Source organism: Dromiciops gliroides, chromosome 3 (genome assembly GCF_019393635.1).
Source record: "Dromiciops gliroides isolate mDroGli1 chromosome 3, mDroGli1.pri, whole genome shotgun sequence".
Taxonomy (NCBI): domain Eukaryota; kingdom Metazoa; phylum Chordata; class Mammalia; order Microbiotheria; family Microbiotheriidae; genus Dromiciops; species Dromiciops gliroides.
In genome coordinates, this window is record NC_057863.1 from 485,152,206 (window position 1) to 485,168,385 (window position 16,180).

Genomic DNA, 16,180 nt, shown 5'->3' on the forward strand with positions numbered 1-16,180 from the left:
GTGCTGGGAATAAAAAAACCTCAGTTCTAACCCCAGCTTGTCCCTTGCTATGCGACCTTGAACAAGTCATTTAATTTCTCTAGCCCTCACTTTCCTCATCTGTAAAAAGGGTATGTTGCAGGGGCAGCTAGGTGGTAGAGTGGATAAAGCACCAGCCCTGGATTCAGGAGGACCTGAGTTCAAATCTGGCCTCAGACACTTGACACTTAACTAGCTGTGTGACCTTGGGCAAGTCACTTAACCCCAATTGCCTCACCAAAAACAAACAAACAAATAAACAACAACCAAAAAAACCTAAATTAAATAAAATTTTAAAAGGGTATGTTGCATAAGAAAACTCTAAGTTCATAGCTCCATAGCTAAGGTCCTGATTCTATGAAGGGCTGCCATGCAGAAGAGGGGCTTTCTCTGAAGGATCTTCTCAGAGAGTGTGAGATTCTGAGATTAACCATTGTAAGCAATGTACGAATAAAAGGGAAGACTACTTATTTCCAAAGGCACGTCATATGCAATAAGTTTTTTAAAAAACCAGAAAAAAACCTTCCTGTCATATTTTGTAGGTTGTGCTGAAACACACATTTTAAAACCTCAGTAAAAAAGAAAATTCTTGGATTATTCCTGATCACATATGACATCTGAAAGATTCAAATATCCTCATGGCTATATTTGGTAAGTTGTAGGAATGTCTCCACCTGCTGAATTTTGGAGAAAAGATGGTCATAGCATAGAGTGGTCACCATAATAAAAGCCAAGTAAGCAACATTACCAAGTAAAAGAAACTGTTTCTAGTACAACTAAGGCATGTCCATATTCCTCCTTTAACTCTACCACATTCTACCACATATTATCCTTACCTATAGACAAGTCCTTCTTTTGCCTTACTGCTAGAACAGCTTGTCAATTCCTTGAGGAACAATGCATTAGACACCCAAACCATCCTGAACATAATTTTACATCACTTGCTGAATGAACTTTGGGTGGATATTTGAATGAAGGGAACATGCTTTATTATAAGGCACCTACTATGTGCCAGTCACTGTACTAAGCATTTTAAAAACATCTCATTTGATCCTCACAACAGCCCTGGGAGATAGGTACTACTATTATCCTCATTTTACATATGAGGAAACTGAGGCAAACAGAAGTTAAGGGACTAGCCCAAGATCACACAGCTAGAAAGTGTCTGAAGCTAAATTTGAACTCAGGCCTTCCTAACTCTAGATCCACTACTCTGTCTACTGTACCACCTAGTCACCTCTAGATAAATTTTTTTTTGGTAGGGCAGTGAGGGTTAAGTGACTTGCCCAGGGTCACACAGCTAGTGTCAAGTGTCTGAGGCTGGATTTGAGCTCAGGTCCTCCTGAATCCAAGGCCAGTGCTTTATCTACTGCACCACCTAGCTTCCCACCTCTTGATAATTTATGAGGAAACAGTACTAGCAGTAGGGATTAAGAAAGGTTTTAAGGGGGGCAGGTAGGTGGCACACTGAATAAAGCACCGGCCCTGGATTTAGGAGGACCTGAGTTCAAATCCGACCTCAGACACTTGACACTTACTAGCTGTATGACCCTGGGCAAGTCACTTAACTTTCATTGCTGGCCCCCCCCCCCCCCCCGGAAAGTGGCTTATGAAGAAGGCTGTGTTTGAATTGCATCTTGAAGAAACAAAGCAATTCTACAAATCAGAAATAAGGGTCAAATTCATTCTAGGCACAGGAGATGGTTTATGCAAAGTCCTAGAGATGAAGTGTCACATGTGAAGTTTATAAAGAGAAAGTGAGAGGTCAGTTGTCTGGTTGTACGGGAGTATGGGAAATGTATGGAATATGGGAGAAGGATATTGTACAATGATGTTGAAAAGACAGGTGAGGGCCAGGCTTTCAAGCCCAAACAGAAGAATTTACATTTGGGGAGCAACTGGTGGTGATTGAGTAGGGGAGTCACACCACCAGATTTATGCTTAAAGAAAATGCTTTGGCAACAGTGTGTGGGATGGACTGGGGTAGGGAGTAGCTTGGGGCAAGGAGACTCATTAGAAGGCTGTTGCAATAGTCCAGGTGAGAGGTGATGAGGGCTAAAGGAAGGCAGTGTGAAGAGAGAGAAGGTGTCATATCAGAGATGTAATGGGAGAAACAGCAAGATTCGGTGATTAGTTGTATGGCTTGAGTAAGAGTGGAGGTGGGGGAGAGGTCAAGAAAAATTCCTATTAGATCAAAGGATGGCCTTGCCTTTGAGTGAAGTAGGGAAGTTTGGAAGAAGGAAGGGTTTGGGGTAAGGGAGGAGATAATAAATTCTGGTTTGGACAGACTGAGTTTGAGATGTCCAGGCAATTAATAATGTGAGATCTGAACTCAGAGAAGGGATTGGGACTGGATATATAGAACTGTGAGTTATCTAAATAGACATGAAAATTAAGCCCACAGGAGCCATTTTAGAACCTGAATGTTCATTTACCAAGAGCTGATGTGTCTTAATGTGGCAGAAGGAACTAGATTGACAATGATTCCTAGAATAATTTGGACAAATCTGAAGTAGGTATCCAGTAACACCACTAACAAGTATTTTAAATAGCATTTACTTCTAAGTATGCCTGGTATTTACAAGTGTATTTTATCACTGAAAACCCTGTGGAGATATCATCATCAATTAAAAAAAAATCTTATTAAAACACTTATCTTTGTATGGTGCAAGCAGACATTGTCCCTAACCTCTTAGAGAGAGAAATCCATAACAGCTTATGTCAATGTGGACAAATGAATAAAAAGATACGTAAGCATTGTGGCAGCTGCACAAACATGGAAAACCAAATAACAACTAAAATATATATGCAATTAAAGCAAATTATGTTACAGGGTTGAAAGTGAACATGGAAATGTCAAAGTGGTACAGATGGTGCCAGGAAGACCCACCATCCTCTTTTCTGTTGTGTGAAAGTAAATTCTACTCGTATTAACTACCTTTAACTACGCATCTTCCTCAAGAAAATATGACATCTTAGAAATAGCTGGTTTGGGGGAATATAATTGGGCATTTTTTATATTGTTAGTTGCCAAACTCAAAGTCAGCTATCAATTATGTCCTAATGTGCCAGGTTCTGTGCTGGGCATCAAATACAAAAATGAGATGGTCTCTGGTCCCAAGGAGCTTATAATCTATGAGGCAAGACACAGTATTAACTATCATGTTAAGATCACTGATTGTCTGTAATAAATTCAGTAAGACTGAAATTAAGTGGAACATAATGGGGAATGGGAATGTTCTCATTGAATTTTCAGATTGATTATTAATTGCATAATGCTAGGGCCAAAAGGAACCTCAGATATCTAATTCCCTCATGCTACATATGAGAAAAGAGACAGCTAGGTGACACAATGGATAGAATGCTAGGCGTGGAGTTAGGAAGTCCTGAGTTCAAATCCAGCCTCAGATAATCACTAGTTATGTGATCCTGAGCAAATCACTTACCTCTTAATTCACTGGAGAAGGGAATGGCAAACCACTCCAGTATCTCTGCTAAGAAAATCCCATACAGGGTCTCAATGAGTCAGACATGACTGAACAACAAATGAAGAAACTGAGACTCAGAGAGGTTGTAATTGGCTCAGGGTCCTGGCTAGTTAGTAGTATTGATTCAGGGGTGAACAGAAAACCCTTTTTATTTCAATACTTGTTGGAAATCTTGGACTCAAACATTTATGAGTCTATTTTCTTTCTGAAGTAGAGTTTAATAAATACAATTTGATACTTCTTTCATGATTATTTTTGATATTTTAGATTTGTATAAAAATAAATTTTATTTATGCTTTTTGTTTTTACTTCACAGTCATTTTTGGATATACCCTCACTCACCCACTCAGTCAGTCTCATGTCATTACAAAGAAAATGAGTTATGCAACACCAACGGCCCCAGAGACTGCATGTGACAATGTATCAGCCTTATTATTTTGAACATTAATTATAACTGAAACATTCTTTCCACGTGGAGGGTATTCTTAAAATATTGGACTGAATGGGTGGTGACCTCAGAACACACCCAAAAAGCTGTTTCTTAAGATAAATCCTAAGTATCTGCTTGGATCTGTGGCATGAACTGCACAGGAAATAAAGTACTGGGACAGTGTGTGTATGTTTGTGTGTGTATATACACACATACACACACATATATGTATATATGGGCATATACATGTATGCATATGGAGATATAGACATATATACACATGCATGCACATGTATATGAGAGAGAGAGAGAGAGAGAGAGAGAGAGAGAGAGAGAGAGAGAGAGAGAGAGAGAGAGAGAGAGCGCCTGGGAGGACCTGAGTTCAAATTTGACCTCAGACATTTACTAGCTATGTGACCATGGGCAAATCACTTTACCCCTGTCTGCCCCTCTTGTAAAATGGGGATAGGGGCAGCTAGGTGGCGCAGTGGATAGAGCACTGGCCCTGCATTCAGGAGTACCTGAGTTCAAATCCGGCCTTAGACACTTAACACTTACTAGCTGTGTGACCCTGGGCAAGTCACTTAACCCCAATTGCCTCACTAAAAAAAAAAAATTAAAAAAAAATGGGGATAATATTAAGACCTAGTTTCCATGGTTGTCATGAAGCTCAAATGAGAAAATAATTGTAAAGCATTTAGCACAGTGCCTGGCACAAACTAAACACCATATAAATATTATCTGTCGTCGTTGTCATCATCATCAGTGGGTTGAGGATTGTGTTTATGCAGAATTCTGATTATCTGGTTATCTGCCAGTTTGTGTTAGTTGGATTCCAGTTGGTTTTAATCAGAATCCATTGGGAAATGGATTTGAAACCACTTCATATTTACAGCAAAAATCAAGCACTGTTTTCCTCATCTGTGGGTTTCTTCTATAATGAAACTGAGATTTCCAATTCTTTCACTCTAAGTGATACCACCCCCACACCTCTGCTAAGTTCCCTACCAGTATTTTATTGGGTATCTAAGATACCGCTAGTGATTTCTCCACCACCTCACCTCCAACCCCTCTATGATTTATTAGGGTTCTGATGGTGCTTTGGAGGAATGGGGTGTGTAAATTTGCACATCCTTTGTAAAGTTTTACCTTTACCACAAATGAAGTAATCTCTTTATTAAGCAGTAACTGAAGGCCCTGTGTTATGCTGAGCACTTTAGCAGAGGTTGTGGGGAGATATTTGTAAACAATAGATAGAGTTCATGCCCTTATAAATTCACTATCTAATAATCGGAGTGAGTGCACAAAAAATTATAAGTAACTGGCAAAATACATGCAAATCCCTGTATGTTCAATTCTTTGCACTTGGTACATGGAATTCAAAAGACTCAGAAATCCAAATAACAGATATGCCCCTCTCTCCGGCCAACTTCTCCCTTGCCCATAAAAAAAGTTCAGGCATGCCAACCGTATGTTTACCCTCACTCCCTTTTTTCCCCTGGCAACAAAGACAATCAAAACAAAATTGGAAAAATGTGACTTGAGGCAAACAAGGAGTGTGCTTGCCTAATACTGAGCTTTTGTGTGATGGTAATATCATTATGAGTGAAGGTCTCCACCTGTTGAAATCTTACCCATTCTTTAAGACCAAAGTGCTACATTCTCCATATCCTTAAAACACCATATAAAATGTGTTAGTTTAAAGGTTGGTCTGATTGCCCAAAGCAGAACTAAGTAATCACCGCATCGTAGGACCACAGATGTAGAGCCGAGAGAGGCCTTGGAGATTTTCTAGTTTAATTCCCGTATTTAACAGAATAGGAAACTGACACTCTGGCAGGCATCTTTTCCCAACGCTATGCTTTGTTCTTCATTATGAAGGATGACAAGTGCTCCAGGAGGAACCCTATGTCTGGACCTCCGCCTCTTTGGGTCCCTAGTTACTTCTGAAGCTTAACTGGGGCATTACCTGAATTGGGACCTTTCCTGATTCTCCTTGTTGTTCAGTCTTTCAGTCATATCCAACTCCTCATGACCTTATGGACCATAGCACACCAGGCTCTTCTATCCTCCACTATGTCCCCAAGTCTGTCCAACCTCATGTTCATTGCTTCCGCAAGAGATTCTTCTTCACCCCCAACCCAAATACTTCACACTTACATATGTGAATGTGTTATTTCTCTGCCCTCTCCTCTACAACTCCCAAAGAATTTAAGGTCTTTGTGGGAAAGAAATCTTTTTATTTGTCTCCCCAGAGCCAAACCTTGTACCTGGGAAATGGTAGCTATGCCTTACCTTCCCCCAAAGTTCCTTAAAGACAAAGACCATGTTTTATACATGTTTAAATCCTTCCCCCTCACTCCCCCACCCAAAACCTAGCTACACAGTATTTTGCATATGGAAGGTGATCAATAAATGTTTTCTCGGTTATGAAAGAATACTGCTATTATTTCAACCAATGATTAGCTTTGAGAACAGAAATGCAAACAAAATTTACAAATCTGAATTTTTTTCTCTTCTAAAGTTCTTTATCCTTTACATCTATTTCATATAAATTGCAATCAATTCTTTGGTTTTTAATGTTCTTCCAGCATAAAATTATATTTAATGAAAGTTTAAGGAAACCCAAAGCTGAATGAACCTATTTCTATTGACATTTTCAAGTGAAAAGTATTCATGTACAGTTCTTTACAATATCCAACGAGGCAAAGATAGAGTTTTTAGAGTGGAAGAAAGCCTTTTGTTAATCCACACTGGTTAAACAAAAATATCTCTGGTAACACTAAACATATGAAATCCAGATGTGCCACTAAAGAGCTGCCAATAAACAAAAGAGTTGAATTTTTTCAGTCGATTTGTACCAAGTGCCCTGACACTGGATAAATGTAAAATGAATGCCTTCCTCTTTTACTGCCTCTTCTCAAGAGTTTGGTCATAAAATTGGATTTTGTAGTTTAAGAACTTCTGGAAACTCTTTGCCTAAAATGATTTTTTGAGGGCTAGTCTATCTAAGTGTAACCATCCATGCATCAACAACAAATGTCTTATTATTGACATCAACGAATTGATAAATGGAAAGGAGTTTTCTGATTTTTTTTAATATAGAAAAAAGTCATTTTGTGTGGGGATTAGGTATCAACATCAAACTTTAACAGAGAGGGAAGAATTCACTAAATGTCTTCTATTATGACTAAGGAAACAAGCCTGCTATTCAGCTTAGAAGGGTAGCTAGGTGGCACCGTGGATAGAGTGCTGGGCCTGGAGTCAGAAAGACCTGAGATCAAATCTGGTCTCAGACACTAGCTGGACAAATCACTTAACCTTGCTGGCTTTAGTTTCCTCATTTGTAAAATGAGCTGGAGAAGGAAATGACAAACCACTCCAGATGGGGTGATGAAGAGTCATACATGACTGAAATGACTGGACAAAAAATTCAGCTTAAAACTAAACAATTTATGGGGGCAGCTAGGTGGCACAGTGGATAGAGCACTGGCCCTGGAGTCAGGAGGACCTGAGTTCAAAGCCTGCATCAGATACTTGACACTTACTAGCTGTGTGACCCTGGGCAAGTCACTTAATCCCAATTGCCTCACCCAAAAACAAAAACAAAAAAACTAAACAATTTATGACAGTACAATATCTGGCAGTGTGAAACCACAAACTATGATAAGAGAGGTAAACCCTAGCATTAGGTACTGGCAAATTGCCTGTCAGCGTTCATCATTTTAATAAGATTACCTAAAACAGGAAAAATACTCTTTTTAGAAAATGATTAAAGAATTTAGAAAGATATTAATAGTATTGGGATAGGGTGGTGGTGGTGGTGTTTAAAAGAACTAAAAAGGCATAGTCAGCGCAAAAAACTGGATTTAGTCAGAGGAACTGGGATTGAATCTCTACTCAGTTACTTACTGTGTAATCTTGCATAATCTTGAATGCTTCTTGTGTAATTTAATCTTTCTGTGTTTTAGCTTCCACATTGGTAAAATAGGGATGGGGTTAAGTTGGGAGATGGTGCTGGATTGGACAAAATACTTTCCAACCCTAAATCTATGATCGCATGCTAATTTCTAGCTCTAAAGCCTGTGATCCATTACCATCTTGACCCCATTTTTTTCTAACAACCCAAATAAATAATTTCCCTTTGTATCCTGATGTTTGCTGACAGGAGGTAAAGAGCCATCCTACACTGTGGTAAACACTGGAGATATTGTCTCCTAACATCTGTAATAGACAGTCAGTTGCATGTATGGCTAAGATCCAAGAGTTCATCATGTCAGACCACAGTTTTCAAATATGCTCCAAAGTGCTGACTTTGAAGCATTTGGTTTCCAAGTTAATGCCCTATAGTGTTTTTAGGTGGATTTTTTTAAACTTAGAACTTTTTTTTTAAGTGCAGCTATGCAAGTATCTTTTCATTTGTTTAAAAATCTTGCAACACTTGTTTATAAATACAGGACTTCAGAGCTTGATTTCTTCTTTTCAAGTATATTACTTTGACATAGTTATAATTACTGCCACTTTGATGGTTTAAATTTAAGTGAATCAACTCAGAGCCCTGAGGTAGTCTTCTATTTTCATTATTTTAACACTAAAAGTGAAGATCCAGACAGTTACTCTATTATGAGCAGAAACTCCCCAGTGAGTATGTTTAGATGTCTTTGATTTCCATTTGAACTTGAATATACTCATCATTCATTTCCTCTTTCAAAGTCTTTCTCTGGTGCTCCATCAGGACAAGGAGATGACCCTGACTTTTTGAAGACTGTTCCAGGGAAGTGTGCATGCTCTGACAAGTCCAACCAAGGGGCAAAGGCTTCAAGTCTGGGCTTGGTGACAGATTGTAGGTCTGTTGTCTCTGAGGGCCTGCCTGGCTCAGTTCAGAGAGATTCAACACCAAGTTGGCTGCAGAGCAATGAATTTTTCAGCCACAGAAACTCTCAAGGAGCAGCTAAGTTATAAAGGGGTTGTGACTGTGGTCACTGAAGAAAGCACCCATCTGATGAAACCATTGCTCTTTGAAGTATTAAATTTGCTCTCGTTTTATTATGCCTTACTTAAGGGTTGAACAGTTAGGTGGTGCAGTGGATAGAGCACTGGCTCTGGAGGCAGAAAAGCTCATCTTCCTGAGTTCAAATATTGCCTCAGACTTACTAGCTGTGTGACCCTGGGCAAGTCACTTAACCCCATTTGCTTCAGTTTCCTCATCTATAAAAATGAGCTAGAGAAGGAAATGGAAAACCACTTTGCTGAAAAATCTTTGCCAAAACCCCCAAATGGGGCCACAAAGGTTCAGACATGATTGAAATGACTGAACAACAACTTAATAAACTCAATAAACTGAGGCAGTATCCTTGGGGGGAAAATATCCCCATAAGATATGATTCAGAGAGATTAGTGAAAACACCTCCACCATGTGGAAGGTAACTTTAGGTTATTCACTATATTATAAACTGAACAAATGTTTGGATCCTTGAGATGTCTACCCAAGTCTGTATCAAGAGCCTCTATCATTCCATTTATCAATGGTATTTTTCTTAGGGCTGGTCTGATACTGCAACTAGTCTGTGTTGTGTCAACTAACTGCCAGATATGAAGGAGGAAGGATCTTAGAGTGGATTTGGTTCCAAAATTCTGTACTTTCTCTCTTCAATGGTGATACTATCATCAGCTGCAAGAGCTCCACTTCCATTTTCAAGAACTATAAAATTTCTCTGATTACAATCTTCTCTCATTCCATCTCTCTGTTACCCTTCCTATTATTAAACTTCTTTTTCTTTACTGGGACCTCTAACCTCTCCACCCTTCAGTACTTTCTCAGACATCACTCGTGCTCTGGCTACACTGTCCTCCCTTCCTAGTCACAACCCCTTAGTGAATCAGTTCAATTCTGTACTCTCCTTTATGCCAAGTGTCAAACACATGGCCCCATGAGGCCTGCTACAATACCAAGTATGGTCCAAACCAGATTAAAGTATCATTGGGAAATATTTAACAAAATAAAGAAAAACACAACAAAACATAAATAATATTTTTTAAACTATGTCAATCTGCCACCCACAGTGATACATAGGTGTGGATAAGTGACCCCTATTTCTATTTGAGTTTGATGCCCATGCTTTTATACTGAAATCCCTTGTTCCCTTGTATTCTCACCACCCACACCTTACCAAAGCCCAACCCTGGATCACTCCCCCATTCACTTCCTTTACTCCTATTCATATGGTGCTAAAAGGAACTGGATAGAAGTAACAACCATATTGACTAAGTTGCCTCCAAATTTATGTCATCTAATTTCAACTGGGCCCTCACTCCTGAAAGGCAATCCTTATATTTCTTTCTAGTTGGTTCTCTCTCTCTCTCTCTTTTTTCCGGGGCAATGTGGGTTAAGTGACTTGCCCAGGGTCACACATCTAGTAAGTGTCAACTGTCTGAGGCCAGATTTGAACTCAGGTCCTCCTGAATCCAGAGTCTGTGCTTTATCCATTGCACCACCTAGCTGCCCCCTCTAGTTGGTTCTCTATCCTACTCACTACAAGGACTATTCTAAACTGTTTCTCAGGCCTTCCATACAGTTCACTCCTCTATTTTCTCAATTGAGAAAATACTGTATCAAAAAAATTGAGGTCCTTCATAATGACTTCTCTCTTTTCTCCTTCTTCTCATCTTCCATCCCTTTGGCATTATCCTTCATGATCTTCCTTCCTATAATCTCTGTTGAAGGTGGCCCTTCTGTTTGCCAAGGTCAACACTTCTACATGAACCCTTGATCCCATCTCCTTCCACTTTCTCCAACAGTTTGCCCCCTCCCCCACTATGATTCCTTCACTTTCTAATTTTCAATCTCCCTATCTACTGGTTCCTTTCTTGCTGCCTACAAACATATCCAAGTCTCCCTAGCCTTAAAAAATAGTTTGTTATATACTGGCATTGTTACTAGCTTTTGTATCTTCTCTTTTCCCTTTTCTACTTAGACTCCTTAAGAAAAAAACACCTTTAATTGACGTCTCTAGTTCCTTTTTCTTCTTCTCTTCTAAATAGTCTATAATCAGTTTTCCTACCTCATCATTTAACTTAAAGTGCTTTCTCTGAGGTTACCGATGATGTCTTTTGTTTTGTTTTGGTTTTGTTTTTTAAATTTTTAGTGAGGCAATTGGGGTTAAGTGACTAGCCCAGGGTCACACAGCTAGTAAGTGTTAAGTGTCTGAGGCTGGATTTGAACTCAGGTACTCCTGACTCCAGGGCCAGTGCTCTATCCACTGTGCCACCTAGCTGCCCCACCAATAGGGCATATCTTAATAGGCATATCTATTTTTTGTCTTTATCCTTATACTTCTTGCCCATTCTCTTGCATTTAACACTATTGTCTACCATCTCCTTCTGCACATTTTCTCCTATCTCACTTTCATGACACAGCTCTCTCTTGGTTCCTCTCTTACCTTTCTGACCACTCCTCTGTGTCCTTTGCTAGATCTTCATTCTTCTGGATGCCTATGTAACTCTGGCTGTCCTTCAAGGCTACATCTTGGCCCTCTTCTCTTTTCTCTCCATACTCCCTTACTTAGGGACCTCATCCATTTCTATGGGTTTAATGATCTTATCTATGCAAGTGACTCTCAGATACACATATACAATAATATCATTTATGTAGTTCTTTATGGTTTGCAAACCACTTTACAAATATGTCCTTTCATCTTCACAACAACTCTTGGGAAGTACAGATGAGGAAACTGAGGCTGACAGAGGTTAAGTGACTTCCCTAGGGTCAAAAGTAAGTAAATGTCTGAGGCCATATTTGTTTTGTTTTGGTTTTGGGGGGCAATGAGGGTTAAGTGACTTGCCCAGGGTCAAACAGCTACTAAGTGTCAAGTGTCTGAGGCCAGATTTGAACTCAGGTCCTCCTGAATCCAAGGCCAATGCTTTATCCATTGTGCCATCTAGCTGCCCCCCCTGAGGCCATATTTGAAATCAAGTTTTCTTGACTCCAGGTGAAGCATTCCATCCACTGATCCACCTAGATGCCTAGTCTTATATCTAGCCATAGTCTCTCTTGTGAGACCCACATCCACATCACAAACTACCATTTGGACATTTAGAACTAGATACCTTATAGATACTTCAAACTCAATATAAAGAACTCCTTAATGTTTTGCATGACTACACATGTATAGCTTACATTGAATTGCTTGCTTTCTCGAAGGGGGGAGGTGAGGAGGAAGGGAGAGAATTTGGAATACAAAGTCTTAAAAATGGATGTTAAAAATTGTTTGTACATGTCATTGGGGAAAAATAAAATGCTAAAGAAGAATTCCTTATCATTTCTCCCAGAATCCATTACTTCTCTAAACTTACCTATTACAGTCAAAGGCACTGTTATCCTTTTAGTTACCCAGTTCACAATCTTAAAATCATCCTTGACTCTTCAATCACAAATCTGGTCTCAGACATTTACTAGCTGTGTGACACTGGGCAAATCACTTTACCTTCCTGTGTCTCCGTTTCCTTATCTCTAAAATGAAGGATCTGGCCTCAATGGCCTTCTAGTTATAAATCTATGATTTTGACCCTATGAGTAAAATGTGTAATATGCAAACAGATGTTAAAATGTAAAGTGTAAGTTTAATATGTAAAGAGATGTCACACAGCCAAGGATGTGTCTGGAAGATTTTATAAAGCCCAAATCCAGTTTTTTAAAAGGTTCACATTTTGAAGCAGAAATGCTAAAAGTTTGACATAAAACCTTTAATTTTATTTCTGAAAATTCACAATTCAACAAGCCTTTTTGGTATTTTTAAAATTTCTAGTAAATTTGGAATGTCTGACAGAATGCATCATTGTAAGAATTTTAGTTTCTGTCATGAATGACAAGATCTTAATCTTCCATTTCTACCTGACACATTATCTATTCTGTTAGAGAACCTTAACTAAAGTCAATAGTTTTAACTGACCCATTTTTTCAAAGAACAGCACATTGTAAAGTAAGGGAGATAAGGCATAATTCAAGTGTGGTAATTGACTAATAATAGGATACGTACAGACTGAACACTCCTGAAAATCAGTAGTTTAAAGATAAGAATGCAGTAGTGATACAGTTTATATAATAAAAGGGATAATTTCTACTTTTAATTAATTAGTAGTATCTCTTGAAAAGACAGAGGATACTTCTGCTTGTCTAAAACTGTTACTACACCACCAGCATATAATGGAGGGGTCTATATGGCAAACAACACAAAGAATGACAGCATGATAAATTCTTTCTGTATTGAAAACACATTCCATGAAGCTATCAGAACCAAGGGAATTCTGTCTTACAGAATACCAAATCATCCAGATGTTTTATCTATACGTGCCCAGCAACTGATTTTTTCTTTTTTTTTCTTTTTTTTCTTTTTTAGTGAGGCAATTGGGGTTAAGTGACTTGCCCAGGGTCACACAGCTAGTATTAAGTGTCTGAGGCCGGATTTGAACTCAGGTACTCCTGAATCCAGGGCCGGTGCTCTATCCCCTGCGCCATCTAGCTGCCCCCCAGCAACTGATTTTTAAGAAATGGAATTGACTCATTCTGCTTTGGTTTTGGTTTATCACACTTTAATACATATTAATCATTTTTCTCACTTCCCTTTGAAGGCGTATGGATTTGATTTCCAAAAGTTTGAGATAGAGGCATGCCTACATTGGCCCAATAAAGCATTCTTTAAAAATATCTCTACATGCTTACATCCAAATAGTCTGATTGTGTGATGATAGGAGGCTCACTACACTATTCTAGCAATTTCATACAGTTAATTTGTTTGACTTTTTTTTTTTTTGCGGGCAACAGGGGTTAAGTGACTTGGCCAGGGTCACACAGCTAGTAAGTGTCAAGTGTCTGAGGCCGGATTTGAACCCAGGTACTCCTGAATCCAGGGCCGGTGCTCTAATTTGTTTGACTTTTAAAAGCATAGTAAAAATATAGACTTCTCTGGGATATTACTTCAGTCAGTTAAAATTCTCTTAGCAATGGGCACCTGACATCATGTGATCATAGAGGAGCTTGGGAAACCAAAGGTTTTTGAATGAATGAGCACTGACTGCTCTTGAAATCTAGTCATTGAGTCTGATGTCTATCTCTATGTGATTTGACATTAAAAGTGGAAATGAAGAGGACAAAACATTAAGTTTCTCTCCAGATAAGGTTAGCTTCCACTTCTTCTAGACAAATGTGGTCTGTTATTATGATTACTAGTTTTTATTGATAGAGTACCTCACATGTAAAGACTCACAGGTCTTTACCAACATAATCCCTGTCTTCATATTAGCCCAGTGTGATTGACAATGGCATAGTGGAAAGAACACTGGACTTGGAGTCTGAGAACCTGTGTTTGCATATGGGGTCAGATGCTTGCTAGTAAGCGTGAGCCTCAGTTTACTCAACTATAGAAGGAGGTAATAATACTTGCACTACCTACCTTACAGAATTGTTAGAAGGGAAGTCCTATGTAAAACGTTATATACATGTGAGTTATTATTACTTTATACTTTAAAGGACTTGTGACTTTGATGGGACAATGTAGCAATGCAGATCCTAATCCTTTCATGCCTGAGTAGTAGTCTTCAAGAGTTGTTCTGACCAAAAAAATTGATCCCTTAAGTTGCTAATCTTTTGGTGATGAGCCTATCTTGTGGATTATATAAGTAGTGAGGAGTAAAGCCCAGTTTCAAACCCAGGTCTTCTAACTCCAACCCCAAGATCTTTTCCAATATATCACGACTTCTAGATAACTAGCTGCTTGTAGTCACCAGGACTTACAGGAATTTTGCTTTATTATTTTTATTTATTATCGCTATATTAGGCCACTGCTAAAAAAGGGGGGGGGGGCGGGATACTGGGGAAATCAAAATGACTTTGATTGCTATGTTTTCATCCTGTTAGGCAGGAAGCTCTGTGTCAGCATGGACTGTTTAATTTGAACTTTGTGGTTCCCCTAATGGCTACAGAGGTCTGTAGACAACAGGTTTTTAAGAAATGCTTGTGATGATGCAGTGGATAAAGTACCAGCCCTGGAGTCAGGAGTACCTGAGTTCAAAACCGGCCTCAGACACTTGACACTTACTAGCTGTGTGACCCTGGGCAAGTCACTTAACCCCCATTGCCCCGCAAAAAACAAACAAACAAACAAAAATGCTTGCATTGAATCAATTTTTTTGAATCATATTCATTTTGGTTATTAGGCACTTTTGCCATTATACAGGGCTAAAACTATGCTGCAGAAACATAATTAGCCATTTTTTTTAAAGAGAATGTGTACAGTTGATATAATCAATGGAAAAGCAAGAGAAATTATAGCATCTTCACTCTGACAACCTTCAGTCCACTTTCTTGGACAGCTGCATGGAATGCAGCAGAAGTTAGTACTATGATAAACAAGCATGGTCCTTTCTTAGGAGTCAAGGATCCCAGATAAAGGCTTGAGTTAAGTACTTAATAGTGTTAGGTGATGAACAAAATGAATTAAAAAAGCATTGAATTTGGAGAATTAGTAAGACTGGATTCATATCCCAATTCTTCTGCTTACTACCCATGTGACTTTGGCCAAATTCATCTCTATGAGCTTCAGTTCCCTTCTCGGTAAACTGAGTTTTGAATTAGATGGTCTTTAAAGTTCCCCTCCAGCTCCATGAGCCAGTGACCATGGCCCCTTGGTTGGATACAATCTAGGATAATGACATGTGGTTATTAAGGACAGTGAAAGGTAAAGAAGAGCACATAGAATTGTGCCTAAAACTTTGTCTTCTTTCCTCATAGATGTTAATTAATAAGTGTTTGGCTAATTGACTTGAATAAACTCAATACTTAAAGAATATGTAAATGATTGGTGCTGAGTAACAGGGGGTTCATGAGAGTTGTATCTCAGGGGAATTAAAGATGTAACTATTTAGTCAATATTTTTCCTAACCCTTTTCTATCTTTAGTTTCATTGTTGACATGAGCCAAAGAAAAGAAGATCATAAATCACAAGATCAAAGATCTAGAGCAAGAAGAGACCTTAGAAATCAATTAGTCCCACCCCCTTCATTTCTCAATAAGTAAAGTGAGGTCCAGAGAGGTTAAGCAACTTGCCTAATGTCACACAGGTAGTAAGTGGTAGAGCCAGAATTTGAACTCAGGTCTCATGACTCTAACTCCTCTCCCACATTGCCTCCCCACTATGAGGTATAATTTGCATATTTTATCTTATGAATAAACCAGTTTGATTTAGTTCAG

General features: G+C 38.8%; 1 protein-coding gene across 1 annotated transcript in view; it reads right to left on the bottom strand.

The window, feature by feature from the left end:
* TNFRSF19 (TNF receptor superfamily member 19) overlaps positions 1 to 16,180 on the bottom strand; it is a 95,628-nt gene that overhangs the window by 14,958 nt on the left and 64,490 nt on the right. The window lies entirely within an intron of this gene.